Source organism: Sorex araneus, chromosome 5 (assembly GCF_027595985.1).
Source record: "Sorex araneus isolate mSorAra2 chromosome 5, mSorAra2.pri, whole genome shotgun sequence".
NCBI lineage: Eukaryota > Metazoa > Chordata > Mammalia > Eulipotyphla > Soricidae > Sorex > Sorex araneus.
Window position 1 is genome coordinate 6,183,957 of NC_073306.1, and position 14,045 is coordinate 6,198,001.

At 44.7% G+C, this 14,045-nt stretch overlaps 1 protein-coding gene and 1 pseudogene across 1 annotated transcript in view; both read left to right on the forward strand.

Annotated features, from left to right (window-relative positions):
* ANKRD13C (ankyrin repeat domain 13C) overlaps nucleotides 1–14,045 on the forward strand; it is a 75,778-nt gene that overhangs the window by 12,728 nt on the left and 49,005 nt on the right. The gene's annotated exons all lie outside the window — the stretch shown is intronic.
* Nucleotides 13,252–13,366, forward strand: LOC129405406 (small nucleolar RNA SNORA29; annotated as a pseudogene).

A 14,045-nucleotide genomic window follows, 5' to 3' on the forward strand; every position in this document is an offset into this window, starting at 1 on the left:
ATAATAGAATCTTTAATTGTGGACCTGCTAAAGCTTCTTGCCACTTACAGAAGTGTTTTGTCGCATTGTTTTCAGAGAAATCTGAAGGATAAAAACAACTGACAAATACTGCAGAGTGCAGATTTATCCAGAAACTTAAAAAAAATGCAGTTTTTCTCTGTAGGACTATATGGAATATTGAAATGGATATCATCTTTAGATTTTTTTTTTTATGGTTTGAAACTGTATATTTTACTTGTTGCAGGTTTAAAAACTTTTCCTTTTTGAGTTATGACCTGCAGCAGCCTGTTAAATCGCTTCTAATTGTGAGTAGAACTGGAGCATTTTTCTCTTTTCCAGTTACCTTGGGTATCTATGCCTCGTGGCAGTGTGTGTGTTTGCATAAACCCAGGAAGAAATCCTTCTTCTTTGTAGTAGCCTTTCTTTTCCCTTCTGTGGACAAGACCCATTAGTGCCCCAGAGGTCCTGATTTCACTGCAGAAACACTCCGCTTCCCTGGGAGGAAGCCCGCAGTGGGACCACTCATTGTCCTGAGCCAGTTTTACCTGTCCCAAACCAGTTCTCTCTGCTCCTAGCACAGAAAGGAAAATGCAGACCTTTCCAGAGCCCTGAGCCCTCTTCCAGGGAAGGGGAGAGTCCAGTCGGGTAGCTTGCAGTGCTCGGCCAGGCTCACAGTCGCAGTGTTTTCAGGGCCCTGCAGCCTCCAAACGGGAGTTTCCAGATGGGCCAGCCCCTGCTCCGTCTTTGGGAGGGCAGGACTTTGCAGCTAGGGGAGGTTGAGACCTGCCCAGCTGTTGCCCGGGAAACTGGATCATTCCCAGCCCTCAGTGAGGCTGAGGTTGACTCCCTAACGGTACTGAAAAGGCCCAGCGCCCGCCTCTAGCTTCCTTTGCTTGCTTGGGGGCTGCGTCAGGGTGACTCTGGGTAATGCCTGGTTGGTGTGGCAGGTAGGATGCCCCCCCCAACCCTGCGGGTGGAGAGCAACATTTATTCATCAGCATGGCAGCAGATTGGAAGATGGTGGACTCACGTCAGAGCTTCCATCTGTCTGCCTGGCCACGGGAAGGGGTTTTCATACAGGCCAGGGAAGGAAAGGTGGGCTGCGAAGCGGTGGGTACCAGAAGGAACAGCGGATTTCTTCCAGGGCAGTGCCCTAAGGCACACCTCCGCTCACTGCAGGCCTCGCCAGGGCAGGACGAGATGAGGCACATTGGTGGAGAGAGGAAGGCCGAGACAGCCGCACTTGGCTGGGAGTTGCTGTTGCTAATTTCTTTGGGCTGGTTTGAATTCCCCGCTCAGTTCTGCCTTTCATTTCTTTCTTTTTTTTTTTTTTTGGGTCACACCTGGCGTGCATGGGGTTACTCCTGGCTCTGCACTCAGGAATTACGCCTGGCGGTGCTCAGGGGACCAGATGGGATGCTGGGAATCCAACCCGTGGGTCGCGTGCAAGGCAAACTCCCTACCTGCTGTGCTGTCGCTATAGCCCCTTGAGTCAAGATTTTGATTTTCACTCCCTGCTGCAATCATTCTTTACTAAGGTAGAAATAGTAGTTTCCTCACTGGTAGCGGAGCCCTTTACTCTGACCTTAGCCAGTCCTGAGGATTTCTCCGCAAAATCCTAGAAACAAGTGGGGTGCCCAGAATAGAAAATGTATATAGGGTCTGTTCTTACTGGGCTTATGCAAAATTACTGGCCACATTGATTAGAGGTCAACTTAATTTGTTGCTGTAATTATTTACTGTCGGGATGATGGTGGAGAAAGAAATGTGTTTCAGTAACTGGCATTCTGGTGGAGATCACATTCTAGCCATCGGTCATTTTTGGAAGTTTCTACATTTTTGCTTGTAAATGATAATGAATCCGGAAACCTTCTAGTTCTGGACTGTGACTTTGGCTTGCCCTGACTAAGACCCAGAGTGACCCCCTCCAAGAGCCGTGGACGCTGGGTGGGAAAGCTGATGTAGGTTGCACCTAGAGCGCCCGAGAGATTCGTGTGCCTGAGGACTGAAATCTAGAACCCGCGCTGCTCAGAACCCTTGACTGAATTTGCAGTTTACTTCCATTTTGACTTTATTATTTTTCCTCTCTATGAAACTCTTCTTTTTACTCTTCTTTTTCTCTAAAACGTATTGGGGATTTACGCACAACTCTGAGTGGACTGACCTGTTCTCAGGCCTAAGGAATTAATCTATGCAGTAATTGAACCAATAAACTTCTGAGTTAAATTCCTCAGAAAGTCCCCCAAATGGGGTTATGAAGGAAAAAAAAAATCTGATTTTGACACCCTCTTTCCCCCGAGCTCCGCAATTATATCTGTGTTAAGGGCTACTTAACCTTATGCAGGACCCTAAGAATAAAATGATTATTACCTTTGAAGGGGTATTTTTCTGTCCAGATCAATTTGGGGGGTGGGGGGCTGGGGTGGGGGTCATATCTAGCAGTACCCAGGGGTAACTCCTGGCTCTGCAGTCAGGAATCCCTCCTGGCGGTGCTCGGGGGACCATACGGGATGCCAGAGATTGAGCCCGGGTGGGTTGCGTGCAGGGCAAATGCCTTCCCCGCTTGACTGTCGCTCAGGCCCCTGTGCAGATCAGCTTTTACTCCACACTCAGACTAAAATAATCCAACCCTGCTTCTTCACATATATTCCCAGGGAAGGCTCTGCATTCAGTATATTTCTTTCTTGCGGTCATAATCCTACAAAAAGACAGGGCCCGACATTAATATCAGCTGCTGGTCAAGGAGACACTTGCCTGCACTTCAAAAAATAAAAAAGATCGTTTCCCTGAGAACCAATCCAGAAAAACATCAGAGATCTCTTAAATCAGGCCACTTAGAGTGAGGTCTGGTCATGCCAAGAGGAGTCCTGCCTGAAAGGGCTCAGTGGACGTAGCCCCCAGCGGGCTTCCCGGCAGTGTGGAGTGGGACTCAGACACCAGAACCAACGCTGGTCCACAGGGCGAGTTGTTTTGGGGTGTCACGCCCTTTGCCCCCCCCTCCCCCCCGCCTAAACTCTGTGGGGCTGACTTTACCTTGAGTCCCCAAGCCCAGTAAGCCCGGGGCGGGTGGGGCAGCAAGGGGCGTGGGCCTGGGGCCTGGGGGGGGGGTAAGACCACGCTACCGCTGTTCGGAAGTTGGGACTGAGTGAGGATGCCAGCTGCCAGGGGCGAGGAGGAGTTCCCGTCTGACAGGCTGCCCAGAGGTGCCTGCACGCGCGGGGCAGAGGAACAGATGAGCTCTGAATCCTGCGTCCTGACCCCCTTTCAGAAAGGGGCTGCCCTGACAGGTGCATACGGCATGGCGTCCTTCCAGCGCTCCCTTGCCCTGCCACAAAAACTGTCTTTTTTTCTTACTTTCTCTTTGCCGCCTCTCATTTGACTTTTGGGGCCATGTCTGGGGGTGCTTGGGGGCTGCTCCTGGCTTGGCGCTTAGGAGTCACCCCTGCGGTGCTTTGGAGGGGCGGAGCGGAGGGGCCATGTGGTGCAAGGGATTAAATTTGGGCCCCTGCATGCAAGGTTTGCCTTCTGTTCCTTTGAGCCTTCTCACCTTCTCAAGATTCATTTTGGTCAGGTTTGCTTAGGCTCCTATCCTGTCGCTGGGCCACTAACCCGACTGACAAGGTCTTTGAAAGAGAGATTTGTCTTTAAAGTTGTTTGGAGTCCAGTTAAGTTTCTGCTGTAATTCTGCTCCACTCCCCCACAGCATCTTTTATTCTTGTCTTTTTGTTTTTGGTTTTTGGTTTTTTGGGTTTGCACTGGCTGTGCTCAGGGCTTCCACTTCTGGCTCTGTGCTCAGGGATCACACCTGGCAGTGCTCCCGGGACCGTGTGGAGTGCCGGGGGTTGAACCTGGCTGGGCCGCATGCAAGGCTGATGCTCAACCCGCTGTCCTGTCATTCTGGCCAGTATCTTTCATTTTTAAACACTCTAGTTTTCATAAAATTCATATGCCATATAGTTAAGTTTAAGGTGTACAGTAGTTCCTGTCATACGCATAGTGTGAAGTTGTCACTACAGTCAGTTGGAGAACATTTTTATGACTTTAAATAGAAACCCATGACCTTTAAATTTTCATTTCCCTGTATGATCCTCTGTCTCTGTGGATTTGCTTATTCCAGACATTTTATATGAATGGAACCACACAAGTATGGTCTGAGGTTATTTTCCTCTTTCTTTTTCTTTCTGTGGTGCTGGGGGTTGAACTCGGGACCTCATGCATGCTGTCCGTGTGCTCTGCCATTTGAGCTGTATCTTGGGTACCCGCAATTTATGTCTTTCATTTGGCTCATTTTTTTTCCCTCCAAAGTTCATTCATGTTGTTGCACATATCAAATCTTTGTTTTGTTTTTCAATTCTCAGATCATGTCTGCCTGATTTTATATTTTCATCAGTGAATGAATGGTCATTTAAGTTGTTTCCCAAGTTTTTGCTTATTATGAATAATGTTAATATAAACACTTGTGTATAAATTATTGTGTGGATGTGTTTTTATTTCCTGAGGGAGTTAACCCACCAGTGGATCATATAGTAACTTCTTGTTTACCATTTACTTGCTGCCAAACCATTTTCCAAATGATTGCACTATTTTGCTTTTTTGACACTTGTGTATCAGGGTTTCAGCTTTTCCTTGTCAACACTTGTTACTTTCTTATTTTATTGACTATTATATATTAATGGGCTGGAGCGATAGCACAGCGGGTAGGGTGTTTGCCTTGCACTTGGCCAACCCGGATTCGATTCCTCCCTCCCTCTCGGAGAGCCTGACAAGCTACCGAGAGTGTCCCACTCACACAGCAGAGCCTGGCAAGCTCCCCGTGGCATATTCGATATGCGAAAAACAGTAACAACAAGTCTCACAATGGAGACATTACTGGTGCCTGTTTGAGCAAATCGATGAACGGGAGGACAGTGCTACAGTGCTATATATTAATACTAAATTGTTTTGTATTGTATTTTTTTTTAATGACTAATTTTGAGCTTTTATATACTTACAGCTCCTATTTTTATGTCTTCTTTGGAGAAAGGGCTAGGCATTCCTTTTCCATTTTTTTTTTTCTGCTTTTTGGGTCACACCCAGCGATGCTCAGGGGTTACTCCTGGCTTTGCACTCAGGAATTACTCCTGGCGGTGCTTGGGGGACCATATGGGATGCCGGGGATCGAACCTGGGTCGGCCGCGTGCAAGGCAAACGCCTTACCCGCTGTGCTATCGCTCCGGCCCCCTCCTTTTCCATTTTTAAATTAAGTTGCTTTTATTTTTTAACCAAGGTATAGGACTTCATTACGTGTTCGGAATAGAAATACCTAATCAGATACACAGTGGGAAAAATAATTTTTTGTTTTGTTTTTTGGCTCACATCTGCCAGCACTCAGGTCTTACTCCTGGCTCTGTGCTCAGAGATCACTCCTAATGGTACTAGGGTATCCTGTAGGGTGCTGGGGATCAAACCCAGGTTAGCTGTATGCAAGGTAAGCCCCCTGCGCACTGTACTGTGGTTCCAGCCTACCGAAAAGTGCCTATTTTCATGTTGGCATGATTGGTAGCATAGAACATCTTAATTTTGATGGTCTAAGTTGTTTTTTCTTCAGTTGCTCTGCTTTTGGTATATTTGAGAAATCCTTCCCTTATCAAAGGTCACAGTTTCTTGTTTTAATTTATTTCCGCCCCCTAAGAATTGTGTAGTCCTAGCTCCGACATTAGGTCAGCAGTCTATTCTGAATGAATATTTTTGTGTGGTGTGATCGATCCACTATGTATGTGTTTATCCTTATGCAAAGAAACAGTATTGATTAATGCAGTTTTGTAGTAAATTCTCAAATTTGGAATTGAGTTTACCAACTTTATTTTCTTTCTTCAAGACTGCTCTGGATATTCTGGGCTCCGGTGTGTTTATAGAAATGTTCAATCACCTTGTCAGTTTCTACAAAGAAAACCAGCTGGGATTTTGGTGGAGATTTCTTTGAGTTTTTAAAGGAATCAATAGAGTGTTGCCATATTTAATCAATTAACTTGGAATCTCTTTCACTTAAATATGATTTAATATTTCCCATCAGATTTTATAGTTTTCCAAGTATTGCACCATTCTCTGTATCTTTGATTTTAATACAATAGCTCCTCTGTCTCTCAGCTGTTTGATTCTTTTTTGAATTATCTAGAATATTAAATAGACTTTGGAAACAAGTTCTGAAATTCCAGTTCTTTTAATTTTAGAGTGCAGAGGAGGTTTTTGACTGGAATTCAGCTATTCTGTTGAATGAAGGGAGAGGAAACAAAAAGCAGTCTGCTGTCTGTTCCCATGGAGCTTTGGATAGATTTTAATTCCAGAATTGATAAGCAGTAAGTGAGTTATCTGAGGGTCTTTGGAAGATACTCACTATGAAAGAAGTGTCATTAAGCGTATCCCAAAAATATTGTTAAAAATACTCAAAAACAAAAATTTTAGAAAGAATTATCTTGGTTTTTGGTAATCTACAAAAGCAGAATTGTTTCTAGCCAGATAGTGGCTTGTGAAATCAACAGCAACTCTAGGAAATTGACTAACCACCATCATATTCCTGAAAAATACTATTAAAAGATGTATCCTACCTGTCAAAGGTGAATTTAAATAACTAACTACCCCAGGAAAGGAAAAGCTGTATCACAATGAAAGCCTGACAGTGAGCACTGAAACTAGCTTACCATACCTTACCTTAGGATAGCAAACATGATTATTATCAAGCAAATTAAAGACCCTCATGCTGAAAAATTAAAAAATTCAAAAGATAAAATTTAAAAGATACATCAGAAAAAGGCCTGTCTCCCAGTTGAAGTGAAAGGAAAGTGGGGATGGAGAAGTAAAAGGAGTAACCCTCGTTTTTTGGTCAAAGGGAAATCAAAGCTGCTTCTCAAACTTTGTTATGGAAGTGTGGATTTTAAACTCCTTTTTATATAGAATTTAAAAATAAGCTCCCCATGGCGTATTCATATGCCAAAACCAGTAACAATGATGGATCTCGTTCCCCTGACCCTGATGGAGCCTCCAGTGCGGCACCGTTGGGAAGGACGAGTAAAGAGAGGCTTCTAAAATCTCAGGGCTAGGACGAATGGAGACGTTACTGAGACCGCTTGAAAATCGACCATCAACGGGATGATGATGACGATCTATAAATTATGCAGTGGGGAAGTTATGTTAAAAGACTGAAAAAAGGATACTAGAAAAGGGCTGGGGAAATGGTCAAAGGTCTGGGCCATCAACTCTGCACGAAGCCCCAGGCACTGTCCCTGCTACCAGCTCCTTCAGCTCCAGTGGCATGACATCTATAAAAAATAGACATAAGCAAAATGAAAGCACCTTAAATATAGAAATATTCTAAAGTCTAATTGTGGCAAATTAAGACTTTATATCCCAGTGTTGAATACCGTATCTTGCAGCTGTGTGATAGATATTTCACTGGAAGCCAGCCTACTTAATGCTGTGTATTCCTATAACTGAAAACGATAAGATTGGAGCTATTGTTGGGTAATGCCTGTCCCCTGGCCTGCTGCAGTAGTATTCCTTTTAAAAAATAAATCTTTTTGCTGTGCCTTTATATAGAGCCTCATTCTCTTTTGCTGCAGTACTTGTGCCTTATGGTAGTTTATTCTTTTCTCTCTGTGGTGGGCCGGTACACAGAGTGCTCAGGAGCTACTCCTGGCTTTATACATTTGGATGTCACTCCAGGTGGTGCTGGGGAGCCAACCAACCTCTTGTCCTATGCAAAGTATTTGATGCATCCCACTGAGCTCTCAGTCCAGCCCAGATGGGAATTTAATAAAATTGTTTTTGCTGTCTTGGGATCAAACCCAGGACCTCATACATGCAAGGCATATGCTGCATCTCATGCCTGAGCTACACCCCTCATCCTGCACTTGAAACTTTAGGTTGGGTTATTCGCTGCTGTTAGAATGAATTCTCAGTAAAATGTCATCACTGGACTTTTGATTATCACAGCTCCAGTTTTGACAACCAAAGATCTAGCTGACTTAGCTAAGTTTTCCCTGGCAGATAAAATCGCCTCTTACACTGAGAACCATTGATCTGTGTGGTAGAGAATGTATCATCCTGTACTAAAAACTTTTTTCTCCCCAATATCCAGACAGTTACTCCCCACCAGCTTGAGCATCTCTTTCCTGTTGCAAATGCAGAAAAGGGCCTTGGTCCAGACAGGAGCTCTGCTTTTCTCCCACCCTATTCTAGTTGTTTGGTATCACACACTGGTTGGGTTTGAGCCATTGGCCTTCCTTGGTTCATGTCTTAGTATGGGATTTGTTAGATAAAGGAGAACGAGAAAACAGAACCAAAACAAAAACACTGATAGAGACTAGGTTACTGGAAGGGAAGTAAAGGTCATTCTGAAGATGGAAATTTGATTGTTGGGTAAATGGTAAAGAAAAGTCTGACGAATTTAATAAGACTGAATTTGAGATGCCCATGCAAACTTGAGATTAAAAGCGCAAAGAGAATATTTTTTGACAGAAGCTCTGCTCATTACAGATCACAATATTCATCAACAGTATCAGTATTATAAAGAAAAAACCAACAGATACATAAGTAAAGTCAAAGAATTTCTGCTTCTAGTAATAGCAGACAATTAGAACTAGTCTGTCAAAGCAAAGAAAATATTGAACTTTAATGGCATGGAGATCTAATAAGGTTGGTAGGAAATAGTCACTATCTGAGAGGACTTGGAAATCGGAATATGTGACCATTTTAGGTTGGGTTATTTTAGGGGATTGTCTCCCAAACTACTCAGGAGACCTGGGTGTACTTCCCTCCCCTCCACCCTTGCATTATATGGCCAGGTAGGGTATGGTTTAGGGTGAGGGCTTGAAGATGCAAGGGTGCTAGTGTCTTGTGATGCCAGAGGTTATCCAGACCACTCCCACCGTACTTGCAGGGCTATCCAGCCCCCACCCAGCAGTGCTCAGGTCTCTCCAGGGCTGCAGACCATGTGGTGCTGGGGTTAAACCCCTGTTGGCTGCATGCAAGACATGCACTTCAGTTCCTGTACTGTCTCTTTGGTCCCACACCTTTCTCTTGTGAACCCAGAAGTGATTGAGAGGCTAAGCAGCACTGTTGACAGTCTCATTGAACTAGGAGGACGGAGGATGGCAGACAGCGAGCAGTGCCAGGGATGGGCTCCCTCTTGAGCATGCTGTTTATTGGCCCTGGAACTGGAAGAATAAGGGTGAATTGAGAGAGCCAGCTCTGATGCAGACTGATGACACAGCGTGGATGAACCTACAAGGGCCGAAAAAAAAATGTTCATCTCTGGATTTGTTGATCCCAGAGCCTTGTATCTCAGCCACATGTCAGAAGCAAATGAAGGTAGTACCAGAGGATTTATTGCTGATGTGTCACATTTATTTTTTTCCTTTTTGGGTCACACCCGGCAATGCACAGGGGTTAACTCCTGGGTCTGCACTCAGGAATAACTCCTGGCGGTGCTCGGGGGACCATGTGGGATGCTGGGAATCGAACCCGGGTCGGCCGCGTGAGTGGCAAACGCCCTATGCGCTGTGCTATTGCTCTAGCCCCAGTGTCACATTTTTTTAAATGTAAATTAAATATTATGTAAGATGATTTGTGCGATGAGGTATCTGGATAAAGGATAAGAAAATAAATAAATAATGAAAAATGGTCAGCACTTCATTAAAAAGCTTGAAATAATGGTCTATGCTCTTGGGAAACAAGAGTAACACCGGGGCTGGAGATACAGTACGGCAGGTAGAGTGCTTGCCTTGCACGTGACCAATGTGGATTTGATCTCCAACACTACATGTGGTCACCCAGGTCTCACTAGGAGTGATTCCTCAGTGCACAGCCAGCAGTAAGCCCAGTGCACTGCCAGGTGTGGCCAAAACCAAAAAATTCAAACCACATAAATTTGAAGATATATCAAGTAATTCTTGATTATAATTCTCAGATGGACAAATGAAACAGCTGAATTTAATTGCTAGGGGCCAGATCGGACAGTACAGCAGGTGGGGCGTTTGCCTTGCATACAGCCGACCTGAGTTTGATCCCTGGCATCCCATATGGTCCACCGAGCACTGCCAGGAGTAATTCTTGAGTGCAGAGCCAGGAGTATCCCTTGAGCATCGATGGGTGTGACCCGAAAAGAGAAATTAATTGCTAGATACAGGTTTAATGACTGAAGAAGACTAAATTGGATTTGGGTTTTGAAAAATACAGTTTTAACATTGGCAGTAGGTCAGAAGAAAAATGAAATAAAATAAACATTAGAAAGGGTAAGAGAACTACTCTAATTGGATCCTCTGAGAGAGAAGGGGACTAAAGTAATAATTGAGAGGTAATTGCTGACAATTTTCCAAAATAATGGAAAGTTATAGAGACTACAAAAGTCCAATTCAGGCAGATGAAGTAAAGGACTGCACAGTGGATGGAGTGAACTGATTGCAAATAAGAATGATCTTCGATGTGGCCAAATAAGTCACATTATTTTCAGAGCAACAGAGTACAAAGACCTGTAGCTGCCTTCTTAACACAGAAGGGAAGTTGGGACCTAGGATGGCTGGGTGGCAGAGTGCCTGCATTGAGGTGTGTGCACGCCGACTGTAGTTGCTGTGACTGTTGTCCGAGTCCTCTGTTGGTGCAACAGTGTGTGAGATTTCAGGAGCACTGCAGCACTGTAGTGTGTGAGCACTACAGCTAAATGTGTGAGACTTCTGGTGAGCAACACAACTAGACACACACAAGCATTGTGGCCATGGTTGTGGTCCTCAGCTCTACAACTGGAAGTGCTTGTATACAGGGACTGAGAATGTGATCCCTGGCACACGTGTGAGTCAGCGCCATAATGCAAGCATATAACCCTTCCACCATGACCAAGTTTGTAGACAGCAGGTTTGGGGTGTGTCTGCGTCTGTGTGTGTGTGTGTGTGTGTGTGTGTGTGTGTGTGTGAGAGAGAGAGAGGGAGAGAGAGAGAGAGAGAGAGAGAGAGAGAGAGAGAGAGAAGAGAGAGGGGAGAGAGAGAGAGAGAGAGACACTTGTGATCATTGTAAAATATTAGCAAAGGGGAGGAAAAACCCGTAAGACCTGTATAGGGTCTTTAAAAACCCTATAGAAACTGAAGAAAAGAATACCAGTCAGGAATAATGTACCCAAATATGGACAGTTAATCTTTGACATAGGAGCAGGAAATAATGAAGTGGAGCAACAAAAACCTCTTCAAGGTATGTATGGTGCTGGGAAAAGTCGTTGGTTACATGCAAACAAAAAGGAACTCAGATCCCTTCTAACACTGTGCTCACTGTCAAAATCAAAATGGATTAAAGACCTCCATATCAGACCTGAATCCATAAATTAAACTGAAGAAAACGTAGGTAGAACACTTCAAGACGTTGAATGTAGAGGTATTTCCAAAGATTCAGCGCCATTGACCAAGGAAACAGAAACAAAGATAACAAATGGAATTACATTCAGTTAAGTATCAGCGCAGTTGAAGAAATGAAGAAAAGACAGCCCACGGACTGGGGGAACATTTTTGCCCACATTCACCTGACAAAGGCTTAAGATCCAAAACATACAAAGCTTTGGTGGAACTTCTGTCACTGTCATCCCGTTGCTCATCGATTTGCTCGAGCGTGCACCAGTAATGTCTTCATTGTGAAACTTGTTACTACTGTTTTGGGCATATCGAATATGCCAAAGGTAGCTTGCCAGGCTCTGCTGTGCGGGCGGGATACTCTCGGTAGCTTGCGGGCTCTCCGAGAAGGATGGAGGAATTGAACCCGGTTGGCCGCGTGCAAGGCAAACACCCTACCTGCTGTGCTATCGCTCTAGTCCAGCTATAGGAAAAGGTGAAAATTTGCAATTTGCAGCTATAGGATGGATCTGGAGAGTATCATGCTGAGTGAAGTTAGAAGAGGGAAGTATGTAAAATGATCTCTATAAAGAAACATAATAAGTAACAGTGCCCAAAGAAACAGAGCTGGTGGTTAATAGGAACTCACCTTAGACGGGGGAAAGGAGGTGAAGAATAGAGGGCACCGGAACAGTGATGGACAGAAGTGGACACTGGTGGACAGTGTGGTGCTGGAATGTGTTCTGAATGAAATCCTACCATTAGCAGTACTGTAAATCACAGTGCCTAAAATAAAGATTTTTTTTTTTTTAAGCAAATGGGGCTCATAAGGAAAAAAGCTAAGATTGGTAGATATGAATAATACCAAATATCAGTAGTCATCAGATAAAGGGTAAAAAAGTGAAAAAAAAATTTCTACTCACTAAAATAACCTTCAACCTTACAGTATTTGCAAAACCTGAGGGAATTCCCTCGTCAGCTTGTCACTCAAATACTGGATGCCCGAGAGATGGCCCAGCAGGCTGAAAGGCAGACTTGGCATGTGGAGGCCCGGCTCGTGGTGGCCCGGCTCGGGTCCCCGGTACAGCAGAATGGCACAGGATTGGATCCAAGTCAGGATATCCAACCCAGGGTAGCCAATGCCGTATTGGATCTCGGTACCACCCGGGCACTGTGGGGAGGGGGGGAGATGACTGCTGAGTGTGCCCCCAAAATAAGACTGAAGGATGTGTCTCAGATGAAAGCAAAATGTGATGGAAAGTTAAGAGGCCGAGGAAGGAATGAAGAAACACAAAAATGTCAAGTCACTGTCAGCTAGTGAATTTTAAGACAAAAAAATTTTGTGACCCAGATCAACCTCTGGCTTGGCTTGGTGCCAGTGTGCAGGGGTCAAAGGCTGGAAGCCAGTGGTTGACTCTCCCGCCTTGGTTCTAACGGCCAGTCCGAGGACAGGTACAGAAAGGGTGAAGACTGCTCATCTAGACTCAGAGCACCAAATCCTAGCTCCGAAGTGGATTACAGATTGCACCAAGTCCTGCTCAGCCCACCTAACCGGAGGGAAGTTTATTTCTCCACCCCTTGGAATCCGAGATGGACCTTGTGTAAGGGTGTTTGCCACCTCTGGGAGTGAGCCACCGTGGAACTGGTGCTCCACTTCTAGGCGAGCCTTCAGGTGAATTCAGCCCAGGCTGCCGTTCTGTTTGCCTTCTTGTGAGAGAACCCAGCAGAACTGCTTCACGATTGCTCAGAAGCCCACAGCAACTGTGTGTGAGAGACAGGTTTCATTTTGTTTTAAACCACTGAATTTGGGGATTATTTCTGACACAGCTAATCCGCCAGTAGAATGTAGGAAAAGTGGCTCAGGTCTTCAGAAAATGAAGTTTCCACTGACTTTTTGAGCTTACTTTTTCCCATCTGACTACCACATTTTCCTCTATTCCTAGATCTTAGTGGCATAGCCCTGGTCTGAAGAGGGAGGATTTTTTTGTGTCCTTCTATATGAAATGACTTAACAGAAAAAAATTACCATATTTTAGGAAGCCCAGGCAACATCCAAAAGTTACGGAGAGGAGAATTGAGACCCTGGGGGGAAGGTGTGGCTAATCTGGCGAATATTCTTTTTTTTTTTGTTTTTTTTTTTTCTTTTTGGGTCACACCCAGCGATGCTCAGGGGTTACTCCTGGCTCTGCACTCAGGAATTACTCCTGGCGGTGCTCGGGGGACCATATGGGATGCTGGGGACCGAACCCGGGTCGGCCGCGTGCAAGGCAAACGCCCTCCCCGCTGTGCTAGCGCTCCAGCCCCAATCTGGCGAATATTCTGAAAAGAGCAAGCCTTAGGATGTAAAAGATGTACACAGCATGATTTTTCAGACGGGTCCTCACAGGTTGATGTGAAATGCCGTACTCACGAACTGCGGGATACATGTAATGAAAGTATTTATGAAAATTGACCAAACTTCGCTATAAAACAAATCCTTATATACCAGAGCATTGAAACACTGATGATGCAATTAAGGTAAACATTATTAATAAAGGAAGACAGAAGAATACTGAATATCACTCATCTAAGAATGAATTTCAGGAAATTAGAAAATAAAACAATGTGGATAGCTTTTCAATTTGGGCTAATTTTCCCCAAATAAGCTAGAAGAGCTAAGGAGGGCAGAAATTAACGAACTAGAAAAGCAGCATTGTTAAA